Consider the following 17,751-nt stretch of genomic DNA (forward strand, 5'->3'; position numbering starts at 1 on the left):
GCCCTGTACTATGATTTGGGCTGGATCGCTTTGGATGGCCGGGCGCTGTACTCTTATTGGAGCATTTATTGGGCTGGACCGTCATTGTCGGTAACAAAGTCTATTTTATCCATCACCCGCAGCTATTTTCTCGGTCCGGTTTACCTTCTCTAACCACAATTTTACGAGTAGTAGTCTATTTATATTATAATCTATACTATCAAATATAATATAAAATTTAAAATATTTAAAAAATTTCTCGCCAAGATTAAGCCCACCATATTCCTCATAAAAGTCCCATTTACCGGCCCAATTTGATGAAAGGGATGGAGACCATTTTTTGATAGACTGAAAATACTTCCACCTAAAAACTATATTTTTTTCACCAAAACCTTTTGCATACCCACATTCCATACCCATCATTGTAACATGCCATCTTTCGCACGTTTGATGGGAGAAAATTGATCCACCGCACATTACTTCGTGTGACACGCAATTTACTTTCCATTGTTACGATCCACGCACCCTTCTTCCATCCAGGTTTGTTTGTTTCCATGGGAATCACGGAACACACTATGCATGCAAGTTCCCTTAACGTTAATCACGGATCATTCAGGTTACCCACGAAGGGAATTAATTAGCTATTATGCGAAAGGCACTGAAGCAGGGGCGAAGGTAGGTTGTAATAGGGGCGTCGATGTATCCACGAATTTTATAAAAATAATAATTAGATCTAATTTTTCACCATATATGTATCACCATAACTTAACTCCATGCACCCATAAGGTAAGTGCACCTTAATTCAATTTGCTCTAGCTTCGCCACTGGCATGTAGCCTAGTGCTTACCAAAGCTTAACTAGCACCTCAGGTTCTAGGTTCGATTCTCTATGGGAGCGAATTTTCTAAAATTTAACAGCGTTGTGCTTTTAATGCTTTTTTTTGTTTTTACTAGGCCTAGTAAATGTGGGAGCCCATCACAAGGAGCAATATTTTTTTATATTGTTGGAACAACTTTAGGAAAAAAGTATTCCACGTTAAAAAAAATTAAAAAAATATCATCCAAGTATGATCTTATTTTGAAGATTTTGTCGTAAGGAACACAGATGCAGTCGGATTTTGATTTGAATATACGATTTTGAAAAATATAACTGTATGATAATTTTATTTGCTGCTAGTCACACGTGTGACTCCTAATAGCTTCCTAGGAAAAGCTGCAGCATGCAGCCCACAGCCAAGCAAGCCTTTCTCTTCTTTTTCAGAAAAAAACATAAGCGATGTTGAATTAGTATATTCAATATTTTAAAATAACAAAATTAACATTTATTTAAAACTAGTTCAACATTTTAGATAAATTAGTTCAATATTTCATATAAAAATGTTCAAACAACATATCCAAAATGTTGAAGTAGTATTTTAAAATGTTGAAATTATGCAATCTAAATGTTTATTTTTTTAAAAACAAAATATATTTATATTGCATCTTATTTTGTGGCATGATTCCAAATAACATGGTGGTACAAACGGATTAGCGGTTTGAGAGAAAATCACGTTTGAAGTTTGGAACTCAAACTAGATTCCTATCCACCCAACCCAATGGACAGCTGGCACCTGTCATCTGTGTGTCAGCCCACCAACCCACGCACCCCGCGAGCCCATTCGACCGCGAAATCTCAGCCGTAGCACGAATGAAAGTAGCGTGATGTTTTAAGGCCACGCCTATCAAAAAATACCCCGAGATACCACGAGTTATAAGTAGGATATCGTCGAGATCAAAAACTACAAGGTACAAAAGAACATAAGCTTTTAGATATGTTCGGGCCGCTGAGAGCGTAATACCCTACGTTCTGTGTGGTTTGTATTGTTTTTGATGACGATTGTCTCCAAGGAGGTATCTGTCTGCCCTTATATAGTCTGGAAGAATAGGTTTACATGAAAGTTTTAGTCGAGTACACGCCCAGAAGCCCTACCGAAGTACTTCTCGGGTAGCTTCCTACCGAGTCCGACTAGTCTAACTAGAGTAATTCTACTGCATCACGAGTAGTTATCACGAGTAGTTATAACAGATGTAGGGCGTGCGCCATGTCTCATCCTGTATTCTAGGAGAAGTACGTTACGTGGGCAGCCCCGTGTACTCGGGTCTGACAGATGTCGATCATAATATCACGAGATTCTCTAAAAAAACCACGATCTTCCGTAAGAAGAATAAATATCAATTCGTCGGCTAATTGACACAAGCGGTATGTATTCCGATCAACAACACCTGAGCCCGCAGCCAAAGCACCGTGTCGCCTTTGGTTATCATTGGTGTCACGGTTCACCAAATAGCAAAGTGATGGTGTGGGCTAATTTTGTATTCTTGGGAACAAGCTGCCTACTGCAAAGATGCTAATGTACTAATTTCTTTTTTAGGGGAACTGGGTACTTACCTAAAGAGCTGTAGACAAAAAATTGAAATAGCAAAATACCTTTACTCTCTTGCACTAAAGAAAATTTATCAACATTTACTAACTAAATAAAATTTACAGATTAACTCATAAGTTGATTAAATCCCCATAACTTGCACATGGAGAATGGAAAAAACTGTAGTTCAAAACCATTAACATTACATGCGTTCATCTAGTTCCCTAAAATTTGAAGTATGTTCCATGTTGAAACAGGGATAAATTTTTGTGGAGTCCTCTAGATCTCTGAAAAGGATAATATTTTGCAGAACAACCATCACTTAATCCAAATAGAAAATGATCTGGATATGGAGAAGTCATAACAGGGAAAATAAAGTGCGACGACAATAAAGCAAGTAAATCACAACTGAAGACTAACATTACCTGTAGTAAATAAAAAATACCACGACAGATACTGTTTTCTTAATCTAGCAACAGTGAATTTTCAGGACTTCTTTTAATCTTCGCAATAATCCTTTTCTCTGTGCTGCAATCTTCTTTAAATGCCATAGATCCACAAACCCTTTACTTATTTCCAACATTTCCACTAAACACTTCAAAATCCAAAAGAAGATAAATATTAACGTAATATAAAATTGATTGGAGGCCTTCATTACAAAAACTCACTACATGTAATCGGATGCAAGGCAACACATGACACTCGTAGCAAAATTGGAGCATGCGGAGTCCTGAGAGCATGTATGGTGCTTGTGAAAAAAAAAATCATGTATTCACGCTCCTGAAAGTAATGCTAGCAATGCCAATAGCTAGGAAACAAAATTTTATCATGTCCTAGATATAGAAACGCATCAACATTCAATAGAAAATTGCCTATTGCAAACAACTGAAAAAGTCAATGGATAGTACCAATAAAACACCAGATGATTAGCTAATGGGCAAGAAACTCCACTCTCTCGATAGGATAAGAAAGTTGAATTCCAAAATTGCAAGATTCCTGTAACCAAAAGCTATTAACATGAATATTTCTAGCTCACGCATATTCTATCCACTGAAGTTAGAAATCGTACATGGAGAGGAACATAGGCTCGATTGTGTGGAATTTCAACTTCCTTTGGTGCACTGTTCTCCCAATCAATGATCTTCTGGACATCCACTGCCAGTTCCTGATTGTCAGCTCGAGAAGAATCCTTATAGAGTAGTGGTGCCGATCTGACACGAGGAACCAAATACATGGGTCAGATCAACAGTATTTTCAGAAAACTCAGCCATGAAAGAAGATAAAAAGACCTAAAATCCGAATAATATAATAGTACATTCTACAGATAAATTAGTATCATCATCTCAGACACTTTGCAGATCAAACCTATTGGAGACACATTTTAATAGGCAAACAAATGAAATCTTTGAGGAACAAGTGCAATCTGAATTCAACAAATCAAAAATAGCGAACTCAGCGATTCTTCGCATTACATTAGAAGTGATTAGTAATTGTGGAAAGTACAATACAACGTCAATGTCCTTTTGGTCCCATGATATAAACAACGAATGAAGGTCACTTCACAACAGACTGACTAATGTCCCCAGCACAATAAACAAAACAAAATCAAACGGCTGGAATCTTGAAACACACATCCATCCATAGTTAAGGCTTCCATCTTCCTCAAAGAAAACACGTCTATCCATGATACATGCATCTTTAAACCAGCCACCCCCTAATAAAATGTCTGCAAAATTGAGAGGATGAATCAGTCAACATGTTTGAGGATGAGCATTGCTGTGAGTCCCAAAAGGGGTTGTGTGCCAAAAACCTAATTGGCCACCATAATAGTCCCTCTGATTTACTGAGAAGGTTGACCATACAATTTCATTGTTCAATTCCAGGAACATTATCCGAAGCCCCTACAATTCACATATTTTGTCTAGTTTAGAGCATAATATTATAGTTGGGTGAAGCACATGATAAAATCCAGATAGAGAACAGTTGGTCCTACTCAACCATTATGAGCAATGATAAAACTTAGGAGAGGTTAACAATTATCAAACTATGATTTATTTACTTTGATATAAGCGTAGGAAAAAATGCTGGTACTCAAATTTAGTCACATAGTACTATCATTGTTCCTCATATTATTGCTAAATAACTAAGCTTACCCTTGGGGTTGCCATGGAAACGAAAAACATTGATGACATTACGATATCTATGTCTAATTATCAGCAAATATATTCCATAAAACAAGTGGATCTCAAAAACAAACATATATCCAATGTATTAATAAGGAAAATTCAGTTTTCATATTTCAAGTGGAAGCCATTAAGAGTTGTGTTTCTCAAACCATGACCACGCTTTACTGACAGCTAGTAAGTCAAATTAAAGAGAATTAATGAAGATGTTTTGGCCTCTTAAAATTGATTTCTTCTCTGTACTCTAGGAGCATGCAAAAAATATCTAAGTTTAGATAAGACTTATCATATTGAAACCCATCATATCTCAGGAAACACATCAATATCTGAAATTATCATGCTTACATGCCATTCAAGGTGGTCGGAATATATTGAGCACACGTCACAATGCAAAAAACAGCAAAACGGACCAACTACCACTACGCCAAAACAGCAAATAGGAGCAAGCAATCTGAGACAAGCCTCTAAGGGCACGTCTCAGATTACAGAAAGAGAGTCGCGCTAAAAATGCGGGCGCGGCGCTGCGTGGGGTGGGGGAGGGTAAGAGACAAATGCGAGACGCGCCGTGGGAGGGCACGTCTCCGATCATTTTGAGATCTGAGATGCGCCTTAACGTGGCTCGTCTCGCATTTATTCCCACCTCAATGCGCCGTGGGAGGGCTTGAAAGTAATGCGAGACGAGCCTTAGTAAGGCTCGTCTCTCATAGTAATGCGAGACGAGCCTTAGTAAGGCGCGTCTCGCATTGATCCAGGGCCCTTTTGTGGCGCGGTGGGGCGCGTCAGTAGCGTACAATACAATTACGGTTTACATTACGTACATGGAATCAATCCCTTGAAACCGAACGAACATTCCATTACATTGTCTCAAATACGAATAATGTCACAATACATTACAATGTCTAGGCTAAATCCAGCAAATATTATTACATCGACATCAATTATTACATAGATATTAAATCAGGCATTGGAGCTGGCATAGGAGCACTAGCAGCTTGGCGAGCTGAATCAACGTCCTGCCCCCTGTAAGCGTTGTTGTTCCCCGAGCCACAGCAGTTTACGGTGACTGCACAGTCGCTGCAGGGGAGGCAGCCGCCGAAGCAGCTAAACAGCTTCGACAAGCTCGGAAATTTCATCCTGGACCAGCTCGTGTTTCGTGGGTTTGGTGAGACAATAGAAATCGATAGAGTACTACCACTAAAGCAAAGAAAGAAAAGCTTCCTCCGTGGGTTTCGTGGGTTTGATGCAGATTCAGGCAGAATGCGACGATTCCAACAAATACATGCAACAATGGGGGGTACCCGTGTCGCAGATCTGCGGCTGCTGGTGGAGAAGCCCGGGGATGTTAGTGGTGAAGGGAGTTGTGGTCCCCGTGTCGCAGATCTGCGGCTGGTGGTGGAGAAGCCCGCTGGAGGAGGCGCCGCAGATCTGCCGGTGTCGACCGCCGTGGTCTCCGAAGCGGTGCAGTCCGGGAGCGCGGCGGTCTCGGAGGATGCGCCGAAAATGTTGATGCCGAGTGCCGCGGTCTCTGGCACGCTGGGGAGGGGGATTTTGGTGGTGGCGAGGTCCTCGGTCTCCGGGACGCTGGGGAGGGGGATTTCAGCCGTGGTCATCTCGTTCAGCAGTACATCTTGTGACTATAATTTTCTGTCGATAAATAGCCGGGACGCGTCTCGCTTTACTTTACTGAGACAAATGAGAGACGCGCCACTGGAAAGCGCGTCTCAGATCGTGCAGATGGGAGACGCGCCATTGGATGGAACGTCTCAGATCATGCGGGCTCGAGTTCGACATCGGCCAGGCGCTCGGCGTCTCGCTTTACTTTACTGAGACAAATGGGAGACGCGCCACTGGAAAGCGCGTCTCAGATCGTGCAGATGGGAGACGCGCCATTGGATGGAACGTCTCAGATCATGCGGGCTCGAGTTCGACATCGGCTAGGCGCTCGGCGTCTCGCTTTACTTTACTGAGACAAATGGGAGACGCGCCGCTGGTAAGCGCGTCTCAGATCATGCAGATGGGAGACGCACCATTGGATGGAACGTCTCAGATCATGCGGATGGGAGACGCGCCACTGGATGGCGCGTCTCAGATCATGGGCGTCTTGCATTTTTTCCCACCTCAGACAAGACCCGCCTGGGGGTCTGGAGGTCCGAACAAGCTGTCCGAACTTGCAGTCTGATACTTTGGTGGTGCGGCTGGGTGGATCTGGGGAAAGTGGTGCTGGCGGATGTGCGGCTGGGTGGATCTGCCGCGGCGGGCGGTGGAGATCTCGTGGGGAGCGTGTCGCGGCGGGCGGCTGGAGCACGATCGTGCCTCTTCTTGCTGTCGTGTGTCGCTGGGGCAGTGGCAAGGTACCTCCGACATAATATCGATTATTTTGGGCCAATAAAATTTAGCGCAACTCTAGATCTAAATGACCGTCGTACTTGATATTTTTTCTAGCACATGATATCATGTCATTTGCCATCTAACAATATTTGAACTTAAACACTAGTTGTGCATGGCCTCAAACTATGAGAATCCTAACATTTTGATTTCATATTCTATATAGATGTCGTATCGGCGTTGGATGTATGGTCCACGCCTTTGCAAGGAGTTTATGGATGGTGTTCAAGCCTTCATTAAGAACGCGAAGAAAGATATGGTGGACAATGGTATACAGTATCTTTATTGCCCATGCAAAAATTGCAAAAATGAGAAGCGATATCTTCAAGAGCACGTGTTGAAATCACACTTGATCAAACGTGGATTCATGGAGGATTATCGATGTTGGAATAAACACGGTGAAGAAGGACTTAATGAAGCAGAGAGTAGGGATTCCTATGTGGAGAGGGAGGTCGTCCATAGAGTTGTCGAAGAAGGGGACGACGATGTGGATGAGGCGGATATACTAGGGTTGAGCAATGCCGACATCATGGAACAGGTACTAATCAAACCCGGCCCCATAATAAAGCTTACAATTAGTATAATAAGGTCGTGCTAATATGACTTTTCATGTCTGGCTTGACAGGTTGATAACATAGAGGAGATGGTTTGCAATGCTGACAGACACGGCGACGATGAGTTCAAAGGAGGCGAATTCGGAAAGTACAAGAGGATGATCGAAGACTCTAAGAAACCTTTCTATCCTGGTTGTGGATTGAAATACTCAAGGCTATTTGCAATGGTGAAGCTTTTCCAGTTGAAAGCAATCCACGGATGGACTGATGGCAGTTTCAAGGAGTTGTTAGCACTCCTTAAGGACATGCTTCCACAAGGCAACACCGTCCCTGAGACCGTTTATGAGGCCAAATAGATTATCTGCCCGTTGGGATTGGAGGTGGAAAAGATCCATGCGTGCAAGAATGATTGCATTCTCTATCGTGGCTCGAACTATCAGGACCTTGAGAAGTGCCCTGTTTGTGGACTCGATCGATTCAACCGTAGAAAAGATGGTGGTGATGATGAGGACTGCAACAGAACAAAGGGCGGACCTAAAAAGGTGTTTTGGTACTTTCCAATTGTTCCACAATTGGTGCGCTGGTTTGCAAACAAAAAGGAGTCAGAATTGTTGCGATGGCACAAGGAGAAGCATAAGGTGGACGGGTTGATAAGACATCCTGCTGATGCCATACAATGGCGGAACATAGATTTGCGATATCCTAAATTTGCGGAAGATCCGAGGAATATTAGGATTGCAATGAGCACAGATGGCATGAACCCATTCATGAACAATAGCACACATAGCACCTGGCCAATTGTTCTGACGATATACAACCTTCCGCCTTGGTTGTGTAACAAACGGAAGTACATTATGCTGTCGGGCTTGATACCGGGGCCACATCAACCTGGGAATGACATCGACACTTATTTCAGTCCTTTGGTTGACGATCTGAAGTTGCTGTGGTGTAAAGGAGTGGAGGTCTGGGATGAGTACAAGCGTGAGTACTTTCAGCTTCGAGCCATTTTGTTCGCGACTATCAGTGACTCTCCAGCGGCACGGAACTTGTCCGGACAGAGCAAGAAAGTAGGTTGCGGGTGCCCACATTGTTTGAGAGAGACAGACTCTGAGTACTTGAGTGAGTCAAAAAAAATAGTGTACATGGGACATAGACGCTACCTTGGAATGAGACACCCGTTCCGGAACATGTGTGATCACTTCAACGGTAAGGCCGAGAAGAGGCGTCCTCCACCGCATTTCTCAGGTCATGATGTCTATGAAATGGTTAAGAATGTCCATGTTGTCCTCGGTAAGCGGAAAGGAGAGAAGAAAGGCAAGAAGGGCAAGAAGGTCGTTGTTGAAGAAGATGACATGTGGAAGAAGCAGTCGATTTTCTGGGAGCTACCGTATTGGAAGGACTTAGACGTCCGTCACTCTATTGATGTGATGCACGTGGAGAAGAATGTCTGTGAGAGCCTTCTCGGCACATTGCTTAACATGGACGGAAAAACGAAAGATCACGCACATGCACGAGCTGATCTGAAGAAAATGAAAATTAGAGAAGAGTTGTGGCTCAATGATGACTCCGTTAAAGGAATGGAGCTGCCCACATCATGCATCACCCTTTCGAAGAATGAGAAGAAGGAGTTTTGCGAGTTCTTGAAAAGTGTGAAAGTTCCAACTGGCTACTCAACCAACGTCTCGAAGCTTGTATCAATGCCTGATCTAAAGCTATCTCCCGGCATAAAGTCTCATGATTACCATGTATTGCTGACGCAGATGATTGCCGTAGGAATTCGGAATATCCTACCGGTCAATGTTCGGGAGGCTATTATGAACCTTTGCTTTTTCTTTAATGCAATTGGTCAAAAGGTTCTAAGTGAAGAAGATCTTGAGTCATTGGAAAAGAAGAACTATGAAACTTTGTGCGTTCTTGAGATGTATTTTCCACCTGCCTTTTTCAATATCAGCCTTCATTTCACGGGCCATCTTATCAAGGAGATAAAGCTACTTGGTCCTGTGTTCCTTCACCAGATGTATGCGTACGAGAGATTCAACGGCATCTTGAAGTCGCTAGTAAGAAATCGAGCTTTCCCCGAGGGCAGCATGGTACAAGGATATTGTACAGAGGAAGCCATTGAGTGGGCCCTAAACTACGCTGACCCGAGTAACCCGGTTGGTGTCCCCAAGTCTCGTCATGAGGGGAGGCTCACAGGCACGGGGACGATTAGGAAGAAGGCTATAATTCCAGATTGAGATTTATTTCATAGAGCTCATTTCCACGTGTTGCAACAAATGGACATTGTGTCTGAGTACTTTGATGAGCACAAGGAGCTGTTGCTTAGAGAGAATCCTCTATACAGTGAATCATGGTTAGCAAAGGAACACATGAACAAATTCTGTGGTTGGCTCCGGAATCGAATTTCACGATCAGATACTCCTATAAGTGAACAACTCAAAATTTTGGCTCTTGGTCCTATATTCACCGTTATGACATACCAAGGGTATGACATAAATGGATACACGTTCTACACCGAACGACAAGATAAGAAAAGCATGTATCAGAATAGTGGTGTACGTGTTGATGCTTACGATGTTAACGGAGAGGACAAAACTGCGTACTATGGTCAAATACAAGAGATATGGGAGCTTGACTTTCACGGTTTTAAAATTGCTCTTTTCCGTTGCAATTGGGTTGATGCAAATAGAGGTGTACAAAAAGACAAGTACGGGTTCGTTAGTGTCGATCTTAGCCGTCACGGATACAAGACGGACCCTTTCGTCCTCGCACAACATGTGGCTCAAGTGTTCTATGTTTCTGACACAACAAACAAAAGACTCAAGGTGGTTATACCTGGAAAACGGCGAATCGTCGGTGTTGAGAATGCGGTCGAGGAGGAAGAGTTTGATCAGTTTGATGAGATACCTCCTTTCGCCACCTCAATGATCAAGCCAAGAATACCATCGGCCAACGAAACTCCCTACTTGCGCAACGACCATAAAGAAAAAGTCAAGAATTTCAAAAAACCCAGGGAACAACGGAAAGTAGCAAAATGATTGGGCACACAATGTATATTAATTGTTCCTTTGTCAAGTAGGCGAATTGTGTGACTTTAATTGTTCCTTTGTGAAATATGGTAATTGTGTGACTTTAATTGTGCCTTTGTGAGATATGATAATGTGTGAATATTTGTGAAGTACGAATTCATATTTGTGAGATATGAATATGTGTGAATTTTCAGTTCCAGAACTGAACCATTCAGTTCTGAAACTGAACAAATACAGGCAACCATGAAAGGCGAGACGAGCGTTACCTAAGGCTCATCGCTCATTATTATATGAGCGACGCGCCATAGGTAACAAACGTCGCGCATTCCCTATGGCAGGAGCATGTCAAGAACACTTGCGCATTCCCACGCGCGCCTGATCCGGCAACCAGTTAGTCAAAGGCGAGACGAGCGTTACCTACGGCGCGTCGCGCATTGCGATATGCGCGACGCGCCGTAGCTAACGCGCGTCGCGCATGGTGATATCATCGCTATGATTTTGTGGGTGCATTCTCTGATTCATCCATGATAACAATCTGTGACCTTTAAGTATGTGGGTTTCAAATATAAAATCACATAATTGATATCCAACATAAACTCTATGACTTTTTTTAATTTGGCTTAGCCTTTTAATTTGGATAAGTATTTTGTATAACTTTTTCTTAAGTAACATGCAAACTTTTAAGCTTTGATTCTGATGGAAGTTACACATAATTATGGGAACACTTGTGCCTAAAGAGAGAAAACAAAAAAAAGTTACCCCCGGTTGGGGTCCGGGGCCACCGGGCTCAGCCCGCAGGGTACCACGAACAGATTGAACGGGTTCGACCCGCAGGGAGCCCTCGGGCCCTAGACCCACACCGCAAGCATGGGCAAAGAGAGGACACAGCGGCTCAAACGTACATGTATCGTAATTTCGAAACGGCAAGGACCGCCCAACCTTATAAGCTTGACGCACTCGCCTTGCGTTGGCGAGGTGGGACAAAATACCCTCCCCACGCGCGCCTGATCCGGCAACCAGCTAGTGGGCATCAAAGGCGAGACGCGCGTTTCCTACGGCGCGTCGCGCATATCGAAATGCGCGACGAGCCTTATATAACACGGGTCGCACATATCGAAATGCGCGACGAGCCGTTGGTAACGCGCGTCGCGCATGGTGATGCGCGACGCGCCTTAGGCACGGGAGCACGTCGCGCATTTAGAACGCGCCCCTCGGCCTTCTTGGGACTTAGGTCAAATTTTCAAATCGTTCACACCCGTTCTCTGCTCCCCGCCGCCGCACCGTCCTCTCGCGCCGCCCGTCGTCCTTGAGCCACACCGTCACTCCCTCGCGGCCGTCGTCCCCGGCCCCGCAGCGCCGCTCCGCGCTATCGGCGCCCCCCGGGCCCGAGCTCCCGTTCCCGCGAGTGCCGCCGCCGTCGAGCCTTCCCCGAGCCGTCGCGCCGTCGTCCCCGGCCCCGCGGCGCCGCCCCAAGCCACCGTAGCGTCGTCCACTGCCGCCGTAGGTGAGCTTTCCCCCTTTCTAATTAGTCCGTGTTCATATATTTCAAAAAATGGAGATTACTTTGCGAGAATATGTATCACTAAAGCATTAAGCATGTCTAGGCCTAGGTATGGGATTCATGCGGTTACTCTATGGTTGTATCTGATTCAGAACGTTTACTCTATGGTTGTATCTGTTTGTTTTTCTTTCTCGTGTAGCACGATGTCCAGTGGTCCGGACAGTGTGCAGCAACCTACAGATGACAGAGCATCATCAGGACGGCCGGCACGGTCACAGTCAGGAGCTAGCACGTCTAGTGCTGGCAGAAAGAAAAGGTCACAGACAACGTGGCCATCAGATGTGAAAAGTTGTGGCCGGCTCAATTCTGAGGCAGCACCCGAAGACACGTCAATCATGGTGAGATTAGGACGGGTTTGTGGCCTCACTGCCCGGCAAAGGGTGCCACTTACCTTGGAACATTTCGATGACTTGTCTTGGGACGAAAAAAAAGAGAATATTCGAAAACAATATTCAACCCTATGTTGAATATCCGATAGAGTTGCACGATAAGGCTACGAAGCATGCTATGAAGATCATCTCTAAAGCCTGGAGGAGCTACAAGAACAAGTAAAGTGTTGTCACTTACTATTGTCATTTACTAATTTTTTCATTATCCTACTGTCACTTATACAGATTTATTGTTTTGTCGTGCAGGCTTTTAAAGTGTTGGAAGAAGAAAGAGAACCCTTTTGACAAGTATGCGGACTTGACCAAAGAAGCCTGGGACGAGCTTGTTCAAAAGTGGAATACTCCCGAGTTCCAACAGTCAAGTGTGTATTTTCGGGGTCTCCGAGCGCGGAACGAGCTTGACCACCACCTTGGCTCAGCGGGATATGCTGGAAAGCAACGCAAGTGGGAGCAGGAGGATGAGATGCTGGCAGAGAGGGGCATTGAGAATCCCTATGAATCGTTTGAGGGACGGCTGGCACCATTTATGCATGCTAGGTCAAAGCTCACGGAGGATGGCAATATCACTTTCTACAGCACGAGCGCTGAGGAAGTTGCTCAAAGGGCTTTGATGGAGAGCAGCCAAGGTTCAAATGAAGGAGTGAGGGAGTTTGATGCGCTCACCAGGGCTTTGGGAACCCGTGAGCAACGGGGTCGTGTCCGTGGTGTTTCCAGTCAGTTGACCTGGAAGGAGGGGTTCCCTGAACACAAAGTCAGATACCGGAAGCGGACTCGAGACTCCTCATCAAAGGTTGACATAGATGAGATCAAAAAGCAGGTGAAGATGGAGATGTATGGAGAGCTAAAGACTAGCATCGAGTCTCAGGTGAAGATGGAGATGTATGGAGAGCTAAAGACCATCTTCGAGTCTCAGGGATTGTCATTCCCTGATTTGCCGGGGAGTACGATGAGTGAAGAGAGAAGGGACAGCTTCGCTTGTACTGCAGCGGGTGCTTCTCAGAGTAGAGGGACAGAGAGGGCAATTGTGCCTACATCAGTGGAGCCGGATACGATAGATGGCTTGGCTCGTCCGACCCGATGCAGTTTTCTCGTGCAGCTGGTCGGAGATTCACCTCGATTGGAGGTCGGGAAAGGGCTTGTGTATCCCGGTATGTCCCAGCTTGAAGGTGTCCAGGTCAGTGCATTGGTCTTTGCCTCTCTTTTCTTTTCTCCTATTTCTTTTTGTTTTTTTTTCTTTTGGTATGTACAACTTGCTTGAGATTTAAAGGCTTTGTTGTTGTTGTTGTTGCAGGTCAGGGCTGATTGTGCTGTGGTCAAGATTGACTTAATGCATGAGTTTGCTAAGAATATCAAGCTGCATGTGCCACCAGATGACATGACCACCACTTTGCGGGATGCAGTTGCGAGAAGGGTTCAGTGGCGGAGAGCTGGTATTCATATTGATCCAGCAGATGCAGATTCGGTACCGACCACTGATCCTCAGCCACAGAGTGCTGCAGTGCCACCGACGTTTTCTGAGCCATGCCCACAGCTGCCGGATACACGGGAAGCGTTACCGGATCCGCATCCTTCTGTCCCTACTCTGCCTCAGGTTACCCCCCCTCCACCTGTTCCGACAGAGCCAGCTACTGCTCCCAAGAAACCAAGCAAGGCTAATCCTGTGAGGAAGAAGCAGAGTAGGCCGATGGCGACGAAGCGGGAGATCTCAGAGGGTAAGAAAAAGGTGGAGCGGATAAAACAACCGGTCACAAGGGCTTACACTTCTGAGAATCCAAAGTACAGGGTTGGAAAGGCCTTGCTTAGTGTCTCTGAGCTTCGGGAAGCAGGTCAATATTGTGTAGACCTGCACAACTACTACATGCGCAATGTCAATCAAGCCGAGGAAATCATGGTGTCATACGAAGAGCGGCACTTTCTGCAGCTTGAGGGCAAAGGCAACCTCTTTATTGTTGCCTGGAGCGATTTGTTCGACCTTTTCAACCTCGACGCTTTGGATCTTTCTCTCATTCGGTGCTTTGCATTGTAAGTCGATTAAGACTTGTTTCCATTTCAATGCATTTGATATACGTTCAACAATTTAAGTCGTTTCTATTTCAATTCATATGGATCGTGTAGGCACATGCAACAAGAGACAAGGCGTCGAACCGGAAAGAAGTGTGAGTACATTGACCCACAGATGATGACGGTGACATTTATGAATTCAGATAGAGATAGCTTGGTCAGGTGCGCACATGCAACAATTAAACTTGTTTTCATTTCAACTTGTAGCCACATGTAGTCACTTGTTTCCATTTAACACATGTAACCGCTTGTTTCCATTTCAACTTGGTTAGGTACATGGTGAAGTGCATGCGAGTACATGCTGACAAGGAGCACATTGTGGTGCCGTACAACCCAGGCAACCATTGGGTTACACTCATCATCAATGTCACGAGCAAGCAAGTCTTCTACCTTGACTCGAGCATTCCATCAGATGAGTCGGGCGCGCCTCAGATACGTGATTATTCTCTAGTCATCTCAATCCTTGACGAGTAAGTTTGTTGTTTGCTTTAGTTTTTTATCATTTGCCCATTTCAGAAGCATTTGTAATATAACATCCGGATATCTGTGTTTAGGTCTCTTGACAGGCATCTTAGGGCCTCAGAAGGATACAAAGAGCAACGTCAAGCTGCGTTTACACATCACACCGCGTGGACGGTAACTACTATAACTAAATCGCTTTACTATTACGATGTTTTCTTGGTTCTAAGTGTCGCAAAATGCTAATTTCTATCTATCTTTGACATGTAGTGCACACGGCAACCCTCGGGTAACTCATGTGGGTTCTATGTTTGCCACAACATGCTTCTAGTTGCACAGAAACCAGATTTCACGGTAAGAATTCTCACGTGTTCTAATTAAAAAATATCTGTCTTCATCTTGTATTCTAACTGCTTGTAATTATATTTCGAAGGACGAAGATGATTATTTCAATCAAACGACGCTTGGTAACGTGAAGGATATCCGAGAGAGGCTAGCGGGGTTCCTCGTGATGGAGGTGATCAACACAAAGGGGGAGTTCCATTCACGATAGCACGGCAGGCGACATTGAGCTACATTGAGAGACTTGCTTTGCATGTACTCTATTGTTCTTATCGATCATTGTTGTTTTGAGTTAGGTTGAGCCTTGTTTTGAGTTTTGGACGAGTCTAATTGATTGTACATGTGTTATATAATACTATCTTTCCTTGTGTGTATCGCACTGTGTGAATTGTATGGATGCGTGCGATGATTGCGGTGAATTCTGTGAATTGAAATCTTTTGCAGGTATTTGATTGCAGCTGCCAAATCCTGGCTAGTTCCAGGATGCAGCTGGGGAAAAAAAAGACCCCTGTTGGAGGTAGACTAATGCAAGACGCGCCTCGCTTAGGCCGCGACTCTCAATAGGCTCACAGGGGCGACTGTGTGAAGCCAAGGCGAGACGTGCCGTAAGTGAGGCGCATCTCGCATATGTGACTAATGCGAGACCCGCCTAGCCTAGAGCGCGTCTCGCATTTGGCTCCCAGGGGCGCCTTTGTGAAGTCAAGGCGAGACGCGCCGTAAGTGAGGCGCGTCTCCCATCTTTGACTAATGCGAGACCTGCCTAAACAAGAGCGCGTCTCGCATTTGGCTCCCAGGGAAGCCTGTGTGAAGCCAAGGCGAGACGCGCCGCAAGTGAGGTGCGTCTTGCATTTTGGTAATCTGAGACGCGTGTGAGGCGTGTCTCAGATTTATTTTTAATTTGCGACGCGGTAATGCGGGATGCGACCCCTGCGCGTCTAGCATTTTGCCTAGGGCGCGTCTCAGATTAGGGCTTCTGGCGTAGTGTACCACTGGGCCACTAAATTAAAATTCAGAGCAACCAACTAAAGCAAATTCATCTTGGCAAGAAAAAGGTTACACAAATAAGAGTTGAAGCCCATGTTATTAGATAGTTCAGAGGAGTCAAAATAGCAAACTTTGACTGACCTATAGAGGGGAAAGCATGTTCGAAGTCTAGTAGTCTACAGTATATAAAAAAAAACTGCAGAAGTTGAATTCTAGTATTCAGTCACAGACTCAGTAGTCCTTCAGCTAGAAGATGTAGTTGAAATTATCGTTAATTATTTACCTGACGCAAGTCTTGTGCTCTGCAGAATGGTCGCCACCCTAGCGTTGGTAGGACTGCCAATGGCACTGACAGGAGAGGTCGTTCCACACTTCCACAAAATGGTTTCAGACATAGAGACTGCAGCCCCAAAGAACATAATCACAACTTTGTCAAGAAATAAGAATGTGAAACTTTCTCAGGAAATAACTTTTTTCAGTAAAATGAAATGATTATCCTATTTGCAAAAGAAGCTGAGCCTCTCCATTAACCAACAAAAATTAGATTGGCACAAGGCTGGTGAATTTGCTAACCCTGACAACGGCATCGAAAGTCAATAGGATCTGAAACAATGGTAGTCAGAGGCCTGGTTTGGAACCTATAGGAATAAAAATAAAATGGGACTGAAGAGTTTATGATGCAAATGGAGCACGACCAGGAAAAAATGAAGGGAAGGACAAGATTAATTACAATGGTATTGAACTCACAGTGATGGCCGGTGTCGGGTTGCTAATCTTTGGTGGGGTCGAACTGAAGAAACAGCTGAACCACCTCGTTTTGCATTCCTCTCAGCCTGAAATCACTGCAATGGACCTTCCTTCACTCTGGTCATGGCGGCAGATGCGATCTCTAAGCCACTAAGGTGAATCACCTTAGCTCAAGCCTCAGCACCACCTTGCATCCCACTGGATCCACCGCTGATCTGCATCGGATCACCTCCACCAACTATTGCGGCGGCGAAACGACGGTTACACCAGATGACCACTGCCCATGATGAAGGGCAGTTCTCGGTGCCTAGCCTCCGTATCACTTTACCACGTCCCTCTGGCCTCCAGCACCGATCTAATTTGACACAACAAGACCTAGCAAAATACGAATGAAAGGGCTTGGTCGTGATTGGAATGTCTTGAGCATGATTATTGATTGGTTCTCGAGAGTGCAGGTTTGGCCATGATTTGAAAGGACTTCCACGTATTTGGAAGGAAAACGTGATTGGAAGGACAGCACCGTGATTACTGATTGGTTGTCTAGAGTGCAGCAATGTTTGGGAGCGGAAGACGCATTCCATCTACTAGCTAACACATCAGGCCATGCATCATCGCCTCATGCACAAATTTAAATAATCGAACTGGCCACAGCGTAACTGGGGTGGTAAAATTTTAAC

Source organism: Panicum hallii, chromosome 5, assembly GCF_002211085.1.
Source record: "Panicum hallii strain FIL2 chromosome 5, PHallii_v3.1, whole genome shotgun sequence".
NCBI lineage: Eukaryota > Viridiplantae > Streptophyta > Magnoliopsida > Poales > Poaceae > Panicum > Panicum hallii.